Consider the following 20,259-nt stretch of genomic DNA (forward strand, 5'->3'; position numbering starts at 1 on the left):
CCTGAAGGTTTTTTTTATAAAGCAATTTATCTGCTTCCAAATAGTGCCTTCTCCAGACCCGCTCCGCCTGTTTGCAACGAAGTCTCTGCTGGAGAAGGTCACTGGAGAACCAGGGGGTGGCTTTTAGCAGCTTATCTTTCACCCTACGCAGTGGAATCACCTTATCAAGCGACTCACGGAGCTGCTGGCAGAGAGAGGAATAGCTGTCCTCTGCGTTCTGACCCAAGGCAAAAGCCCTGGGCAGAAGTATGGGTAAATTAGAGCCCTTCAATAGCCGAGCCCATTGCCTCCTCACTTTAGGCCTGGCCGGGACGCTATTACTCAGCGAACCAGCTGGTAAAAGAATAGAAAAATTAATCAATGCATGATCTGTCCAGCATTGGGCCACAACCTCCTTGATCGATACCAATGATTCAGCTGCAAAGATCATATCCAAGACATGGCCTTTGACATGAGTAGGGGCAGACACAAACTGCGTGAAGTGGAGATTATTACATGCTTGGCAAAAATCTCGATATGCGAGATCATACGGACCACTGGGCCATAGATTAAAATCACCCAGGATTAGAAATCTAGCATGGGAGTTAGATAGATCGTAGATCAGATCTATCAAATCTTGAAGCGATGATATCGCACTGGTGGGAGGACGATAACAGAGTAGCCCCGCAACCAGTGTTCCACTCTGATCTTTCAGAGAGAAGCCTATGAGCTCAAAGCCCTTGACTGATTTAACTTCAAGATGAGAAAACGAGAGAGTGTCCTTAAAAATAAAGCCCACTCCCCCGCCTCTCCCATTGGTGCGCGGGATGTGCCTGATAGAATAACCTGACGGGCAAGCCCAGCCAAGCTCCACATTACTGTCCGCCCTGGTCCAAGTTTCAGTCAGAAACATAATATCTAACTGCAATGAACCAATAAGAAGAGCCGTCTCTGCATGATGTTTGCAGAGCGAGCGGACATTCAATAGTCCGCAGTTTACACTCACCAAGGGGACCGCCGGGGAGGCCCGTTGTTCACCCATACTGGGGCGTTGGTTCACCGAGAAGAGTTCTTCCCTGGAGTATGCCAGGCGAGTTGGAACAGCGTGTCCAGCGCTAAGCGTGTCCGGAGCGCGAACGGGCGCAAACGGGCTTACCTCTGGCGCACCTCCGGCGCCCCGCCGGCGAGCCCGCTGCGCGCCTGCCTATACATCTCCTCTTATAGTGTACCACGCGGGAGTCCTGAGAGTGAAGCCACTGGACCCACTCAAAGATGGCACCTAAAGTCGGCCAGAATCGAAAGCACCCCCACCTAAGATGGCGGCCGAAACACCGCAAGCAGTGCCCAAAAGAAGCCCCTAGATCTAACTAAGCCCCGCAAATGCGGGTGGGTCAACGATTACAGTGCAAGTGAGTACCTGACTGCATGCCCCCTAGATACCCCCTGAGTACAGCCACAAGCGCCCACAAAGTAATAGCGCCAATCGCAATAGCGGATTAAAAAGCTTAAAATAAGGCATTTACAGCGCTGAGGAGCGCGCGCGTAGTAAATGCAAGTAGGTCTACCTGAGGCAAAAAGGGAGTGGTTTAAATACCCTTTCAAATGCGCGGGAGTCCTGAGAGTGAATCCACTGGACCCACTCAAAGATGGCGCCTAAAGTCGGCCCGAATCGAAAGCACCCCCACCTAAGATGGCGGCCGAAACACCGCAAGCATCTTTTTATGAAACTCAAATGTTTGAGATATGGTTGCGTTTTATGTAAACATAAGGCATCGATTAACTGGAAACATTGATGGTATTATGGTGATTTTTAAACTATTTATGAATAATGTTTTATATTATTTTATGCTGTTTATGGTTTAAATAAACGTGGCATTTTGACTTTAACTTTGACAATTGTGCACCAAAGTATTTCAAGCTAGACCATTTTTGCTCCACACAGTACCCGGGACAACCCACCATTCGTTTCCCCATTGGTGCCTTCGCTCTGCTGCTGCTGTTTGATACTCCGTGGCAGCCTGTACTATTAGCAGGGAGGGGGTGGTCGGGGCACAAACACACACTTAAACACTCCCTCAAACTCATGCATTCACACATGCACGCACAGTCGCACACACACACATCACACACAACACTCCCATATATTCATGCACACACCAAACATTTTAAAAAAATCATACCGGCACAGCTCTGCCTCGGAGGCCCAGGAGGGTTGGGACTGCTGCCTTTCCTCATTGACTGATCTTGGATCAGGAGGCAGCAGTCCCTCACTCATCACAGAGTGGGATGGGGTCAATGAGACTACTGACACCTTCTTACTCTGTTTGTTGCTTCTTGGCCCTGTGCTGGCTACACCTGCTGTTTCTTTGGCTGATTCTCTGCTACCCTCACTTCAGTGGGACCTTGTTCTGCTTCTGCTTGTACTATTGTTGGGTTCTAGCTGGTTCCCCAAGTAACTCCCTTGGAAACCATTCTTGGCCTTTGATCTTGCTGCTGCCCTTGCTATTCTTCATCTACTACAGCCCCTGTCCCCTTCCAGCTCCATCTTTTACAGCCCCTGCACCCCCCCCCCCCATCTCCATCTCCTACGACCTCTGGGCCTCCTCCATCTCTGGCAGCTCCAACTTGCTCTGGGGTTTCCATGCTGTGTCGTGGGAGAAGGCGAGGTGTTGGCAGTGATGAGATAGTCAGCTGTATGGAGGCACTTGCTACCCCCTTTTGCTTGCAGGACTAGTTAGTAGTGTCCTCGCCTCCCCGAGCACCAGTGATAGTTGGTAGGGAACAGTGGCAGGGGGCAGGTAGGAGTTAGAAAAAAAGAAAACAAAAGAAGACGACTTACCTGCCGGTCGCCAGCTCCTGCCTCTCCTCTATCCTCCCTGTTTTCCTGGCTCCCGGTACCACCTGGTCGCCCAGACTCCCTTCGCCAACAATGACGCTGCTGTCACCTGCATGACAGCAGCGTCATGATTGGGCTGAATGGCCTAGTTTGGCACTCAGAAAGAGTGGGAGCCTGTGCATGTTCTCCCCAGAGGTTGTGCAGTACAGCCGGGTGGAGAACAAGCTAAGTGCTCATGACAGTTTGGCCGGCCCAAGACAGCTCACCAAACCGTTATGCACACTTATGGTGCACCAACCACTCCTCCTCCCTCTGACGTGAGCCCAGCACCCCCCTCCCCGCCCTAACCTGGCTTCAATTTAAAAATAAAAATAAAGTAACGTTTTGTTATTATCATTTTATTTTTCCTTTGCACTGCTCAGCACATGCTTCTAAGCACTGGGAAGGCTCAAGTCATGCTTGGCTTACCCTTCTGGCTTCTTTAGTGTGTATCAAAACTGGGCGTGATTTCTTTCTATTACTTGTGCAGCGCACCAGCCGCTGAACTTTATTTTTTCTGGCCAGGCACCATGCGGTGCCCAAATTCAGTGGCCAAGTAGTACTACCTTGCTCCCCCCGCAATCTTTGTTTTCACACAGTGGTGCTTCTCAAATGGGTGTCTGGTGTACCCCAGTCTCACGATCAGACACCCACCCCAAAGCTCCCTTATGACTTTTGTGTGTGCTTCCAGCTCACCCTGGGGCTGCTGTTGGTTGCGGTGTGGCAGGGGGGGGGGGGGCGATGCTTTCTCTCTCTCGCTCTGCTCCAGCAGGTTGCGTTCCCCATTCTGGTGGTAGCTTACTCTACTCTGGCAGGCCACACAGAATGTGCAGCCTAAGTTGTGGGTGGCAGCAGAGCAGACCTTTGCTCAGAGAGCGCCCGAGGCAAACCAGCATTTGGCATCCCCCTCCTACTTGTCATCTTTAATTGTGAGTTTGTTGGGGAAATGGGAGGAGTAGCGGAAGGTGAGAGGGAAAAGAAAAAGGATACAAACAGACTTAAGAAAATTGTTTGCTACTCTTTTCTTTTAAAGAGTGAGGGCGGTAGAGTGAGGGCGGTAGAGCGGTAGAGTGAGGGCGGTAGAGCGGTAGAGTGAGGGCGGTTGAGTGAGGGCGGTAGAGTAGGGTTTTTTAAATAGTAAAACGTTATTTGGCCTAATAATACCTATAGACCCTTAACTCATGACATTATCATCTCGGGTAAATAGTGCACCCTGAATTCTGAATATACTCACCTATTGTCACTTGTCCTATCGGGGCACAGCGCGTGCAGTTCTGGGTGGCAGGGAGGGTGCTGCGTGAGGCAGTACTGGGCATGTACAACATCGACAGAAACCCCATGTCCGAACTCAAACATCTGCCTGGGGTGATGTCATGAGAGCAGGGGGCGAGGATAGATTGCATCCCTGCAGACTGGGCTCAGTTGCCTCCCAGGGTAGTGCGCGAGGGTAACATCTGTTTCCTGCCCCCCACTCGGCCATCCTGGAATCCCCGCCCCACTGCTGCCACAGTTTATTTGGAAAGAGTATGTTTGTTTAGCGAGGTGATGTTGTGTGTTTGTGTGTGTGTATGTGTATAACACGAGGGTGGCACGTGGCATGTGATGTAGAAGAGGGGCATCGACAGATGGAAGAGGGTGGAGGGCGGAGAACAACAAAGATAAAAGAAAGGGGCTGTGTGGGCAGATACGACGCGAAAAGGAAAGAAAGAGCGAAGGGGTCACAGAGGAGGTATACTGAGGGAAAGAAAGAAAGAAAACTGAAAACTGAAAACTGAGTGAAAGGAAAGAATAGGTAAGGCAGTACTAAGACAACCGAGAAAGGGAGCACGGGGACAAAACAACCAGTGAGTTACAATGGAGAACTAAGGAGAGAGCGAGAGAGGGAACAACGGGGATGGAAACAAAGAAACAGGTAGAGAGAATGGAGAAGTTAGGGACAAAAGGGAATATAATCCAATGATGGAGGAAGAAGATGCAATAAAGAATGGAGAGGCAAAGGAGAACGGGGACATAAGCTAGGGGGGGCATAACTGGGGGAGAGAAAAGATATGAAAACTGAATTAAACAAAAGAGCGCAAGAAAAACAAGCTCTCGGCATTGTGTGGCGCGGGAGCGGCTTCCTTTGAAGTCTGATGGGGTGAGGGGGAGCGGAGCAGCGGGGAAGCGGCTTCCTTTGAAGTCTGATGCTGAGGCTCAAACAAATGGTGTGGGATGTGGCTGGCAATGGTGTGGGTGTGTGATGTGCAATGTGCACACGCCTGGCTCACATGAACTGTACGCGATCTGCAGCTAGGTAGACTTTTTGGACCGCTTACTATATTCTCGCCTATCCATCCCTACGGGGCAGAATAGGCGAGACCTAAAAAACAATTATTGTCTTATTTCCCTTCTTCACTACCATGTAAAAGTTTTGGAAAAATGTATTATTTCCCACCTTACTTTGCTACCTGGAAAACAATAACTTACTGAATTTTTCCCATACCAGTTTTAGAGCTAATATAAGCACAGAATCAACTCTGTGGCAGTGTTGGACAACACCAAACTCCTGGTGGAGAAGGGTGAATCTGCTGCCCTCATCCTCCTGGACCTGTCAACTGCTTTTGATACAGTTTGTCATTATCTACTGTTAGAAAAGGTTTATGAGATCGGACTGTACTCTGTCACCCAGAAATGGGTTTGCTCTTTTTTAGAGCAATCGGTTTCAGCCTTTCCAGCTACCTCAACTGAAACCAAAGCCTGTGGCAGTAACTTTTGTCATTCCCCAGGGTTCATCTCAGAATCCTACGCTTTTTGACATCTATGTGACTCCCCAGTCTGGCTTTGTCAGAGGGTGGGGTTTGAGATTACGTCATACGCATATGACAGCCAGTTGATCATCTCCAGTGATGAGAGCAGTGAAGATCCTATAAGGAATCATGTGAAATGTCTTACAGAAGTGGGGGATTGAATGCAGTTGCAGTCTCAGTGCCCAAAGATTAATGGAGGAGAAAACAGAGATTGTATGATTCGGGAGGCCAACAGTGCCAACTAGGCTGGGCCTAGCCCGGATGCCCAAAAAAGCGGGTAAAATAATTCTCATTCTATGAAAGAACAGGTCAATTTTGTGTGCAGCAGTTGCTTTGGCCTTCTGCGCTCACTCTGATGGATTTTCTACCGAATTCCAACCCAATTGCACAAACTTTCATGCAGTCACTCATGATGAGTCGACTGGACTATGGTAATGCACTTTATGAAGGAATGGCGGATTAACTCTTTGCTCACTTACAAAGCATTCAAAATACGGCAGCATGTAAACTTCCCACCAGGACTCCAGTTTTAGCCATTTTGAACTCCCTTCACTGGCTGTTCATCTGCAAAAGAGCCATTTTTAAACTGCTTTGCCATGTGCATCGGGCAGTCTGTTCCACGTTGCCCATGACGCTAAGAAGTAGAATTTCCTTCTATGAGCCGCCGAGAGCTCTTAGGCCACCATTTGACAGAAACACATTACTAGGGCTCACATGGGCAGACAAACCATCACTTCTTTGGCTGCCAACATCTGGAATTCTCTTCCCCTTAAAATGTGGAACTTTTTTCTAGGGTATTTCTGTTACCTTTTTAACAAATATTATTTTTTTTAATGACTATTAACTTGTATGTGTGTGTGTGTTTGTGCACACGCTCATGTGTTTTCTGATAAAATATTTGTTAAGGAAAGTTATTTTGCTCTAGCAAGATCGGAGTTAGCCAACATTCTCAAAAATGTAAACTACCTTAAAGACAGTGCTTAATTTGTAAATAAAGAAGTCCCAGGACCCAAGGTATTGTTCGGGAGGCCACCGTAGTCCTACGGACTAGAAGTGCCATCACTGGCACATGCTGGTATAAATGCTCCCTACTAAATATAACACTCCTATAAACATGACAGATTGGACAATTACAGCCACCCAAAGCGGTAAGAATGGCTTGGACGCCGTAGAATTATTTTTTAAATGTAAATTTTATTGTTAATCTGATGTGCTATGTACAAAAATAGACAGACAGCGCCACCATGTGGTTGACTATCGTAAGAAAGTGCAGGTGTTATCAATACCACAGACACAAATTAAGCACTGATTAAACCTCAGTTCAAGGAACTTTATAGTACAATGTAAAACAAAACAAAAACAATGAAATGCACCACGTATCTTACCCCTGTTACCTCTCAAGTACTGCTTAAGACTTCACAAATAATATCACAGATGACATGAGTAGTTGAGCCTATTTCAATCAATCAATAGATTTTTAGAGCACTACTTGTCATGCATGAGGTGATTCAGGTGCTATTTCAGCCTTGTTCCTGCATCCAGTCTTCTTGTCTTCAATGTCCTTTTCTTTTCATATTCACAAATCTCATGAGCGATTTCTTGGATCCAGAGGGCGGTGTCAGTTGCTACTTTTATATATGCTTTACCTCTACTCATAATGCTGTATGCAATGTTTTTTCTTCCGATACAGACCCAGATATATTCACGGGCTCAGCCAAGCACAAAGTGGCAGCCATGACAGGCCTTTCGCTTGGATCCACTGTTAGTGTGGTGAAAAATAGTTTACATTTATATTTTGAGAGCAATATCCAGTAGCGGCTCATGGCAGGGCAGAGTGGCAGGGGGGAACCGCAATGACAAATGTACATTAAAAAAAGAAAGAAAAAAAACTAACCTGCCGCCTTCAGCTTCACCGCTCTTCTGCTTCTGACTGCAGCACAGGCTCCCAGACTCCCCTACGGCCAATCCAGATGCTGCTCTCATGAATGAGAGCAGCATCTGGATTGGCCTGAGCGCCCTGGATTTGTGCTCCCAGGGTGACTGGGAGCCTGTGCGAGCTGATTGGAGACAGCTGAGTACGCATGTCGGTTTGACTCGTTTTCCATCTCCAGGGGAACAAGACAGGGCTGCCCGTTATCCCCCCTCCTATTTGCCATTGCTATGGAACCACTCGCGGCTCGCATTAGACAACACCATACGGCGAGGGGCATTGCATTCAGTTCTCGCAGTTTGCTTATATCACTGTATGCAGACGATGTGACACTATATGTTCGTAATCCAAACGAAAACCTAAACCCGCTGCTGCGGGAGTTTGTTAGATTTGGCGGCCTCTCCGGGGTATCCATAAACTGGTCAAAATCTCACAGACAAGACCACAGAGGTACACTCTGACTATCCGCTTAGATGGGAAGCAGATGAAGTAAAGTATCTGGGAGTCTGGATCAGCCGGAGCATACAGGAACTCTGGAACCTGAATTTTGGCAGGGCAGTCGCATGGCTAGAAGGGAAGGTGGCGCTCTGGTCCAAGCTACCTCTTTCATTGGCAGGCAGAATTGCCTTGGCGAAGATGATTGTGTTCCCTAAATTCCTTTACTTATTCACTAATGTGCCGATCCCACTAACTCAACCCTTCTTCACGAGACTGCGATCGAATCTGCTGACACTGGACTGGGCGGGTGGTCAGGCCAGAATATCTTGGGCACTACTGACACTGCCACTGAGACAGGGGGGGCTGGGAGCACCGGACATGCACTTATACGCACTTAGTGCACAGGCACAATACCTACACTTCTGGGCCTATCCCACGCCCTATCAGCCGCACGTGGCTGTGGAGACGGATATGTTATCACCACTGCCTCTTAGAGTTGCCCTATATCATAAGGCGCCGCGTCCTTCGCAAGATGTGAACACAGCTGATATGATCCGATGGTCCTGGAGAGAACTGTTGAAGAGATCCCCCATCCCTTTGCTATATGCGCCCGCGATACCCATCACACAGAACCCAATGTTCCCATGCCTAGAGTCTAATAGTGGCGACGTGTCCGTAGCTGGCGTTACACTGCGCACATTTGCAGACCTTTACCCCGAGGGCAAGTTTCTGGACCTGCCCGAAGATACACCTGAGAGATAGTTGGCCTTTTCTGATAAATTCACATATCACAAGCTTAAGGCTGCGTGCAGGGCAATGGGGGACCAATTCCCTGAGGAGCCACCACGACTGCTGGCATTGCAGGAGGTACTGGCCAGGGCATCCCGCAAAAAACTTGTATCCAGGATATACAATTCCATGCAAGAGCAAGCCCCCCTGGTGGTGCCCAAATCACAGCAGCTGTGGGATGCAGAACTAGAGACGCCACTTACGGCTGATCAATGGGCTTTCTGTTGTGGACAGCTGCTGGCATTATCACCAAACTATAAACTCCGACTTGTTCACTTCAAGTTCCTACATAGGTACTATCGCACCCCAGTCTCTCTTTATCGCATGGGACTTAGAGAGGACGACAGATGCTGGAAGTGTGGGGAGGAGGGGGCTACCTTTCTGCATGTGGCCTGGCATTGTATTGGACTCAATCAATCAATCAATCATGCCATTTGTATAGCGCACTACTCACCCGGGAGGGTCTCAAGGCGCTTGGGGGGAGGGGTATGCTACTGCTCGAACAGCCAGGTCTTGAGTTGTTTCCTGAAGGCGAGATGGTCCTGGGTCAGCCGAAGGTGGATGGGGAGGGAGTTCCAAGTCTTGGCAGCCAGGTAAGAGAAGGATCTTCCTCCGGCGGTGGCTCTTCGGATGCGTGGTACGGCTGCGAGGGCGAGGTTGGTGGACCGTAGCTGGCGGGTGGGCGTGTAGAAGGTCAGGCGGTCGTTGAGGTACTTGGGGCCCAGGTCGTGGAGAGACTTGTGTGCGTGGGTGAGGAGCCGGAACGTGATCCTCTTGTCGACAGGGAGCCAGTGCAGGTTCCTCAGGTGGCTGGAGATGTGGCTGCGTCGGGGGACATCCAGGATGAGTCGGGCGGAGGCGTTCTGGATGCGCTGGAGTCTTTTCTGTAGCTTGGCTGTGGTTCCGGCGTAGAGGGCGTTTCCGTAGTCCAGTCGGCTGGTGACGAGTGCCTGGGTGACAGTCTTCCTGGTCTCGGTCGGGATACAGCGGAAGATCTTGCGAAGCATACGCAGGGTGTTGAAGCACGATGAGGAGACGGTCATCGAGAGGGAGGGGTCCAGGATGAAGCCCAGGTTGCGTGCGTGGTCGGTTGGCTTGGGTGCGGTGCCCAGGGCTGGGGGCCACCAGGAGGCGTCCCAGGCGGAGGGCGAAGATCCCAGGATGAGGACTTCCGTCTTGTCCGAGTTCAGTTTCAGGTGGCTGTCCTTCATCCACTCGGCGACGTCTTTCATCCCTTCGTGTAGGCAGGTTCTGGCGGTGTCGGGGTCTCTGGTGAGGGAGAGGATCAGCTGGGTGTCGTCGGCGTAAGAGAAGATGTTGAGGTTGTGCTGGCGTGCGATGGCTGCGAGAGGTTTCATGTAGATGTTGAAGAGGGTGGGGCTGAGTGAAGATCCTTGCGGGACGCCGCAGATGACTTCGGTGGCCTCGGAGCGAAACGGGGGGAGGCGGACTCTTTGTGTTCTTCCGGCGAGGAACGAGATGATCCACTCCAGTGCCTTCTCTTGGATACCGATGTTGCTGAGGCGCTGGACTAGGGTGCGGTGGCAGACCGTGGCAGACCGCGTCGAACGCAGCGGAGAGGTCCAGGAGGATGAGGGCCACTGTTTCCCCCTTGTCGAGCAGGGTCCGGATGTCGTCGGTGGCTGCGATGAGGGCGGTCTCGGTGCTGTGGTTGGCTCTGAAGCCGGACTGCGAGGGGTCGAGGGATCCGTTTGTCTCGAGGAAGGCGGTCAGCTGTCTGTTGACGATCTTCTCGATGACTTTAGCAGGAAAAGGGAGGAGCGAGATGGGGCGGAAGTTTTTGAGATCGTGGGGTCCGCTGTAGGTTTCTTCAGGAGGGCGCTGATCTCGGCGTGCTTCCAGCTCTCCGGGAAGGTGGCGGTGTTGAAGGAGGCGTTGATGATGTTCCGGAGTTGGGGTGCGATGGTGGAGTCGGCCTTGTTGAAGACGTGGTGTGGGCAGGGGTCGGTCGGTGATCCGGAGTGGATGGTGTTCATCATGCGGGCTGTCTTCGGTGGTTACCGTGGTCCAGGTGCGAAGGGTGGTGGTGGGGGGCGTTGGTTCGACGTTTGGGTGCGTGGGTGGGGCGCCGAAGCTGTTGTGGATGTCGGCGATCTTGCGGTGGAAGAACGAGGCGATGGAGTCGCAGAGGTCTTGTGACGGAGTGATGTCGTTGGTGCCGGTGCTGGGGTTGGAGAACTCCTTGACGATAGTGAAGAGCTCTTTGCTGTCGTGGGCCTTGTTGTCCAGTCGTTCCTTCAGGGATTTCTTCTTGGTGGTGCGGATGAGCTGGTGGTGCTTGCGGGTAGCGTGTTTGAGGGCGGTCATGTTGTCGGTGGTCCGGTCGAGGAGCCAGGCTTTCTCGAGGGTGCAGCAGGTCTTCTTGGAGTCCTTGAGGTCGTCGGTGAACCAGGATGCCTTCTTGCTTCTGGGTCTGCTGGGAGGGTTCTTTAGTGGCGCGAGGTCGTCGGCGCAGGCGGTCAGCCACTGTGTGAAGTTGCGGGCTGCTTCGTTGGGGTCCGTTGTGTTGGCGGGTGGGCTCTGGCTGAGGGAGGTGGTGAGCTGGTCTGCGGTGATCTTGCTCCAATTCCTGTGAGGTACCTGTTGCGGGTGGTGGTGGGTCGTGGATCTTTTGAAGCTGAAGTGGATGCAGCTGTGGTCGGTCCAGTGGAGTCCGGTGGCGTGGCTGAAGGTGATGTACTTGCTGGAAGAGAAGACGGGATCAAGCTTGTGGCTGGCGTAGTGGGTGGGGGTGTTGACCAGTTGCTTGAGTCCGAGGTTGGCGAGGTTTTCCAGCAGGGCGGTGGTGTTGCGGTCCTTGTTGTTCTCCACGTGGACTGAGATATTTGAGGCCACAAACCAGATCCTAGGCAGGAAGGATGACCCATCACCACTACTGGGAATTCTTGGATGGGTTGCGGGTACTGCACCTGCGAGCCGGAAGCTCCATGCACTGCTGCTGCTGTATGCCAAAAGGAGGGTTGCTATCACCTGGGGGCGTAAGACCAAGCCGAAATTCGATGATTGGTTGTCTGATGTGGCGTATGGGCATGCACAGCTTGGTTCTTATTGGGAATTGATGCCGACTGCGGCGCGCCCTAGAGACATTTGGGAGCCCTTCTTGCAATGGTCCTCAAATAGAACATCTCCCTTGGAGGCGTCTCCGGAGAGCCAGGCTGCGCCAGACTCGGCCTGTTAACGGGCCTTCATTGAGGTTTGAGTGGGTCTAGCCATCAAATCTGTGAGCTATGTCACGGCAGAGATTGTCAGCTGCACTGCTATTTGACGCTCAATCCCCAGCAGTAACTGTGCATGTTCAGTCGCTGTCCAGTTCATGTTTGCTATCACTGACTCAGCAGAGATGTCTACTTGCCATCACAGACTCGCATTAGCGCACTGATATATGCATGTTTCTTTGTATGACCAATACAAGAACTGTTTTTATTACGGACTATATTGACATACACCCATGTTGTTGTTTGCATTGTTATGTATACCACAAAAGGAAAAAACTCGCATCCTTTGTTGTTTCACATCGGAAAACCTTGTCGAAATTTTCTGTGCTTATATTTAATCTCACCGAGCTTCATGATGTGATTATAAGATTTCATGATTTGCGAATGCTTAATAAAAACATTTTTTTTTTAAATGTCCTTATGAGATCCGTAGAATGTGTTAAACGGATCGAAACGCCGTCAACAACTATGAGCACCGTACACACATGGAATGATTTATTTGCCCTTTAAAAGTGTGAAGGTATCAATATTGTTCTGTTTTATAATCAAAACTGTGCGATTAACAAGTTTACAGAACGTTAAGCTCTTGCCTAAGCCCTTTTGTTTGTTCCCTTTAATTGTTCCCTGTCCTGATATTTCTTGTGTGATTGACTGGGTACAGGCTTGTGCCCTGTCTTGTATATTGTGTGTTATTCATGTTTTACATTGACTGAAAAGGAAATCCCAAGACCTCTGCCCGGCTGGGCATGTCGCTTTCAAATATAGCAACGACTTTGTCTATATTTATTGATTAAGCATTATTATTTGAAAGGGACCAGTGTTGCCTTAATAATAATGGCACAAAGCCACAGCTGAAGACCTCTGTAGTCTGGGAATGATCCTCCTGCGTCACCCAGTGGCAGGGACACGCATTTACATAAGGAGACTCCCCCCAGCTCCTGAATCGCTGCCTCGTTCACAGCGGTAAAGAATCATTATAGTGGGACCGGCGCCCTACCTGATCACCACGCAACCTCAGGGGCAATGGTCAGTAATAATACTCAGAGCCGACGCTGCATACCATCGGCTGTGGCTGGTGGTGAATGCTTCCCTTTACGAAATCGCTAAGTAACCTATAGAGGGAACGACGCTTCACTGGAGGAATCACCGGAGCAGACCCCATAGTGTCATTCTGCAACTCGGGACCCTCCAGCGAAGTTCTACAGTCAGTGACCAACCACGGAGGGTTGCCCGGATTGCGGGGGACGCGCCCCTGAAATTGAGGTAGTTGTCACGCCTGATCCAGAAAAGTGTGATGCCCAATATACAGAATGCCCTTGAGAATACCAAAATTGGGAAGCAATGGTCTTGCAATTCTTCGCTGCTACCGTCTCTAGGTAGAGAACTTACCTGGGACCGGAGCGCCTGTTTGGACCCTGGGGCAGAGTAAAATGACCAAAGAGGCAGCAATGGAGCTAAGGTGAACAAGGGGTGGTAGTGACCACTACCTAATCAACACTCAATGGCAATCTCTGAGCATACTCCTGATCCCCATCCTGACAGCGGAGTCTGAGAACTATGTCTGACGCCCAGTGGAGCTGCTCTGTTCAGCTATTGAGGAGATCGGCCTTGGTTCATCCCCTGAACGTCACCTACCCAGCCGGACTTTGGGCACAGTTTTTCTCCCCATCTCCCTGTCTTGCCCACCCCAGATCATATTTCAGTGACTCTGCTTTTTCCTTGTCTCCTATCTATCTGTTCCTATTCAGCATTCTTTCGTTCTTTGTCTACTTCTTTGCTCCTATCCCCTCTCACCTGAATCTTTCCCCTTGCCTGCTTCACCGCCTAGCCCCCTGTCCTTTTGGGCCCTTACACTAAGCACTACTTCTCCCCTTTTTGGGGAAATATCCATGATATATTTGCTGGAGTCTCAGCGTACCCTCTGAGACAGTCCATAGCGCCAAGGGAGCCACTCACAATTTAGGTATGGTATTGCACCCCTTGCCAAAGCCCTCCGTCTCCCCTTTTTGGGGACGGATCCAGTAAATAGGCCTTGGCGTCTCAGAGGCCCCTCTGAGAGAGTCCACTGGGCTTAGAGAGCCTCTCGCAACAGAGATGGGGAAATGATACCACTCCGCCTGGGATCACAGCTTCTGGACTTTGGGCGCAGCTTTGACTTGTCTACTGGTTTGTGTCCCTGTCACCCTCCCCTTCCTCTTGCCATGCCATGTACCTAACCCTCCCCTCCTCTTTCCATCCTCCACTCTCTGTCTACTTCCCCCTGCTCTTACCCCCCCCCCCACTCCCCGGAATATCTCCCCATGCCAGCTTTTTCCCCTACCTATAAGTTCATTTTTGTTTGTCTTAACCTTACTTGTAACTAAAATGGCCATGCTCTAATAACTGTGTAACCTTTGTAAAGCTGTAACCTGCAATTTATTGACTGATACCCCTGTAAAGCGCTCTGATACCTCTGGGTCTAGTCAGCGCTATATAAAACCTTTTAACCCCTTGCATGCGCTGTGAATTTTCGCGCAGTGAGGTCGTTTTAAGGAGTGGGCGGGATCATGATGGCCCCCAGCCGTCTTCAGCACTCGCCCACCGTGATGCATGACGGACGGGGAACATCATTAGCATGGAAGGGGTTAAATAAAATAAAAATAAATCAAATTTACAGCACATGGCTGAAGTTGAGAGCGATTGCCCTACCTATAATAATGATGTCCTGCTTGACAAAATCTGGTGTGACATGTATTCAGATGTTACTGTACTCAATGGCAAGATGTATAATTAATTAATGTTACGCTACACTCGCAATAGTTACTACTGTATTGTTATTTATTTTTTAATGTCAATAAAAATTAGATTAGTGCAGATTGGGTAATTGCGCTTTTTTCATGACTTTCAGCCATGCCGAACAGCCGTGCTGACATACTGTTTGCTGTGGCGTGCAACCCAGTTCTTCTATGATTCTTCATAAAGTTAGTGTTGAAGAAAAAGGGTCATTTTTGTTAGAAGTTTCAACTTATGTGTCCCCGACCCTTTAATCTATTTTCTCCCTATTTCTGTGGTGAATTGTAACTCAATTTTTGTAGATAAGAAAATGGAAGTTTAGCCAGATGAAATTATTTGTAAAGGATCAAAAACTTTATGGGATATGGCCTAGATTACAACACAGGGGTCCTGTTTCCAAGCTTGATAACTTAATCAGCAAACACCATATTTAAGAACTGGTAACACTTTAGAACACAAACACATCGTTCCATGAGGGTAATTATCCAAAAGGATATAAAACGGCCATCATAAATATTCACTTTTCTGTTACCAGTCAGCCCTTCCTGCCTTCCATTAGCAAACCTCAGACCCACACTCTACATGGAGTCATTCCAGGAGAAAAAAAGCTATAGTTCATTCACAATCAATCATTGCACAAATACACCTACCCATAAGTGTCACACTTATTAATAAGTTATTTATTATCAGTGCATTCGTTTATTGAGGGGGGCCCTCTGCAGGTTTGAGGTTTAATCTTACTACCAAGATCCACTTAAAGGCCAGTTCTGTCCTAGGGCAGAGCATTAGTGCTGTGCCTGCCCTGTGTTCTAATCTACTTTCTTTGACCACCCGGAGACCCCCCCCTGTCTGGTATCTCAAGGTCCAATGTGTCAGAGAACACTCCTTCATTTATTTTAAACAAAATGTTATTGTTTTGATATAACAAAAAGCAATAGCTGTTATGGTACATCAGAAACAGACAATGATTTATGCACTGTGGTAATGCAGAGTAAAAATGGGTAAAGATGTCATTCAAACATGTCAATAGCTGCCAGGACAGAGCACATCAGAAACAGACAATGATCTATTCACTGTGGTAGCACAGAGGAAAACAGATTAGAGATGTCTTACAAACAGAACAGAGTGCACCCCTTGCTTACTCTTGGGGTCAGTTTTCTTTGACAAGTGATCGTCCACCTCCACCGCGCTGCTCAACTTCCGCACAGTCCACCCATAGCCCCTGTGAATAACCTCCTGGCTCCATTTTACCTGTGATATTGAGAAGAAACAAGAATATGTCTACTCCCGATAGGTGAACCTTCCGCCTCTAGGTAGTAATATGGTACTTGAAGGTTAATGAGCCATTTAAAATCCTAGCCCATAATTTTGAGAATTTATTCATTGCAATGTTAAGACTCCTCCTGTATTTCTTGACCGCCCGTGCCCCTTGGCGATCCTCCATCGACTCTGTGTATCATCTCCGGCCAGATGATGGTGGATGACCCCATAAACTTTGCTACTGTTGTTAAGTATTTTTCCATGGCCTGAAGAGCTGGCCTTTGTCCAATGATGGGAGGCCGTTTCTCCCTTAGTTGAATCACCAGCTCATCTGACCTGCGCTACATACAGGCAAACCCGAATACCCGGCAAAAAAACTCAAAAAGGCAGGTCAAGCCAGAAATCTGAGAAGCTCTAACTCCCTCTTACTCATACCACTTAAAACTAGAAAGAAAAGAACAGCGGAATGCTCTTTCACTGGAAACGCCCCAAAAATTTGGAATTCCATCCCTCCGCACATCAGAACCATACCCTGCTTTTTGGAATTCAAAAGCCAACTCAAATCCTTATTCCTTACCCGTTCCCTTGGATGTGGACAATACGGGACAGACAGCAAGCATAGAGCTATATGATCCATAAAAACCTTGAAATCAAAGAAGCTCTACATGTCAATTATGTCGCTCTATACTATGTCATTCTTTTACTGTATATCGCTCACCTGTCATGTTTCTGTTGATTTTATACTATGCTCCAACTGTAAAGCGCTCTGATACCTTTGGGTCTTGACAGCGCTATAGAAAACTTCTAAAATAAATGTTCCTTTACAGCGTTGGAAAGTGTAGGCAACAGTTGTTTTCATCTCATCCCCGGCTTGCCAAGCTGTCATGCATAGGTAAAATTAGCACTCACCCCTTGTATCTCTGCGTACTTCTCGCCCACTTCTGTACTTGTGACACATAAGAGTGCCCTACCTTCCAAACTACCTTCTCTTGTGTAGAATTATGGATAGCCATTAGCGCCACCAACCTGCCCTGACATGGTTTTCTTAGGTATTAAACTCCTTTCTGCCTGCTCTCATTATTTTCTTCTTTGGCAGCCCATGTATTGCTGCTGTTGTTCTCGCCCCTATTCTAAATCACTGTGATTTGAAGAACGGGCCGATAGGACAATTCCGGTAAGCACTTTGTGCATTACTTTGGTCAATTGGAAGCTGGTCAAGAAGCTGCCATCCCTGTGTGTGGTCGACAAGCGGACCTAATTGAATCCCACAGTGAAACAGCAAGCCAAACGTATACACCTCAGTGACCATGTGATGCATGTCCCCCAAAACGACAATCCCCCACAAAAAGTCCAGTCGTATAAGTATTTAGCTCATACAGTGTGCACCTCCACCGCTCCTGCTGTTTCCAGAGAGCAGTCACCAAGACCAATGTTAACCGCATCGATGCGGCGCATTTTCCCACTGTGCGCTAAGCGCAAACGGAAACCTATGCGTTCATGACGAGCTCAGCTCGTCATGAGCGTACGAGAGGTGTACCTCATGATGAGCTGAGCTCGTCATCAGCGTCGAAGAGGTTAACTTTCTCACTAGTGTGGATTGCACCACCAATTTCAAAAGTAATTTCGTCCATTCACTGTTTGTATCACAAAACATTCTTTATTCTTCTTTTCCAACAAAAACCAGCCAAACAGCCAACGTGTTTCGTCCAACTTCCATGGACTTCCGCTGGGCTGTAGAACATATAAAACATATAAGTTATAGTACAACAAAAATAGCCACAGATGGACAATGATACATGACAACACACAATATTTACACTTACATTTCCAGACGGAAAATCTACCTCACATATAAGGAGTCCATATATAGACAATAGCATATCACAAATCACATGTAAAAACTTTCATATAAGTATTTTCATATCAAAATTTCCATACAACGTCAAATGGCTGGGGTAGATCACAAAGGTGGCAAACCTTTGAAGCTTCCCCTTCGTGGACCCTGCCCCTCCTGGGGTAGGAGGCTTGTCACCTCGTCCCAGGATGTGCATTTTTTCAGGACCCCGAGAGCGGCAGGCTCTCGACCCAGGGGTCCAGAAACATGTATGGTGGTGGCAGCTGGCGAGCAGCCACTTATCCAGGACTCTAGAGTTAGGTTGTATTTCTGGGGGCATCTCTAAGATGCCCTCTGAGTGTATTTTTCATTAAATCTCACACTGGCATACGTGTGGGTTTAATGTGTTGAGAAGTTTAAAACAAACTTCTCAGCTTTCAGTAAAGCCATTATGGTGCTGTGTAGTTTGTAATGATATGCTCTTTATGTCATTTACTGCACTTACAATGTCTAAGAATTGACTTAGACACTGTAGGGGTACTGGGCTTCTGCACCTGTACCCTCACCACTGGTATAGTGCACCCAGCTAGACGGGTGGCTTACCAATGCCAGGGCAGTGGTACCTTTTACAAGGGACTTACATGTGGCCAAAGAGTTGTCAATTGGATTTGCAATAGTACAGTTTAGGGAAAGAACATAGGCCCTGGGTACATGGTTGTCAGGAACCCAGGGCGCACTCAGTCAAAGTACATCAACAGTTTGGCAAAAAGTGGGGGCAACCATGCAAAAGGGGCACTTTTCTACAGTATCATAAAATTAGTAACCCTGAGTGGGTAACTCTGCTCCGCCAGTGGAGTTGCAGAGATTTGCCTACTCGGCGCTCCAGGGCAAACCTGGAGTAGGCAAAAACTCTGCCTCCATGGTAGAGCGGAGTTAGCCGCTCCCTCCCCCCTCTCAAAGTCTTTAAAAATGTAAATGTAATGCACAACAAGGTGTTTTTTTAATTACAGAAGGACACAAGGAGCAGGACAGAGAGTGGCCAGGCAGGAGAGGCAGCAGACAACAGGTAAGTGACTTTTTTTACATGTTAAAAGAATTTGGGAGGGGGGAGAGTAGCGGATTTCCACTGAGTTTTTTTAAAACTCTGTAGAAATACGCATAGAGGCACTACGCCTGCTACGCCCAGTTTTAAAAATTAGCAGAAACAAAGTTGAGCTGCCACTGAAAATGACAAGTTTTATTCCCCAAAATGCCTCAAAAGTGAATCATAAAGAAGAAGAATTTCAGAGCTGTGTTTTCTCTTATTTGTCATTGTAGGATCTCTTCCCAGCTATCCTGACCTTTCTCCTTTCTCCTTGGCTTTGTTTTAGATTTCTGATGCATGTGACAATCAGGGTCGAGGACAGTTCATTGGGAGCGGGTATCTATCCCACCACCTTGTACAAGGCTTTGAGACAGCAAGCAAGCATTAAGATTTTAGAGTTGCAGTGTTTGCAGTATTGACCTGTGCTACTGGCCCTACAAGCTATAAAATCCTTTCGTAAAAAAACGAATTCCCTTGATACTAACCAAGCGATGTTTTGTGAAGGCTATTAACCACAAATGTTGGCCCCTTTATTTGGGAGTCCTAGGTCTATTTTTGGTCCCAACCCGACCTTGATAGTGCAGTTTTGGGCATTTTTAAGACCTACAATGGTACTTTAAATGTGTAAATGTAGCCGTACTTGTAAAGCGCACTGATACTCCTGAGTGTCCTGGTGCTGTACTCATACCGCTAGGGAACCCTTCCTGGTTTTTCCCCGTGAAATGTCCACTCCTGGGCATCCCCAGGGTGCAACCAGGCATCCCTAGCGCTGTTGGGGGCCGTTGTGGAGACTAAGCAAGCTATTGCCCAGAGTTGCAGCGTGGGACCCATGCTTAGAGTTGGCACCGAGGCGAGAAATCAGGTCCGAGAAATTATGAGCCCAAGATCCGCCGAGACCAGCCAAGGCAGGAATTGAACCCTGGTCCCGGGCCAGACCTCTGCATCAGGGTCTGCCGCTCCAACCATTGAGCTACACTTCTCCACTTTGGCAACTGCCTTGCTGGAATTTGTCGCCCTAAATGGCCAAGGTATGCCCAGACGTGAGCCCTATGCTCCGTACGCCACCAGACTCAAGCTAGCCTGGCTGATGAGGGGTGTTACACCAAAACCGGTTCTAGGATGCTTGTTTTTGGTGCAGGGAGGACCTGGCATGGCAGTTTGGACTGGATTTTTCCCATGAGGCACAGGGTCAAGAATGATTTGCATAAGCAGGATCTAAACTGGAATGGTGTGGTGAGCAAAAAAAACCGATGTATTTAACCTAGATCTATGATTG

The sequence above is a fragment of the Lissotriton helveticus genome, chromosome 9, assembly GCF_964261635.1.
Source record: "Lissotriton helveticus chromosome 9, aLisHel1.1, whole genome shotgun sequence".
Lineage (NCBI taxonomy): Eukaryota > Metazoa > Chordata > Amphibia > Caudata > Salamandridae > Lissotriton > Lissotriton helveticus.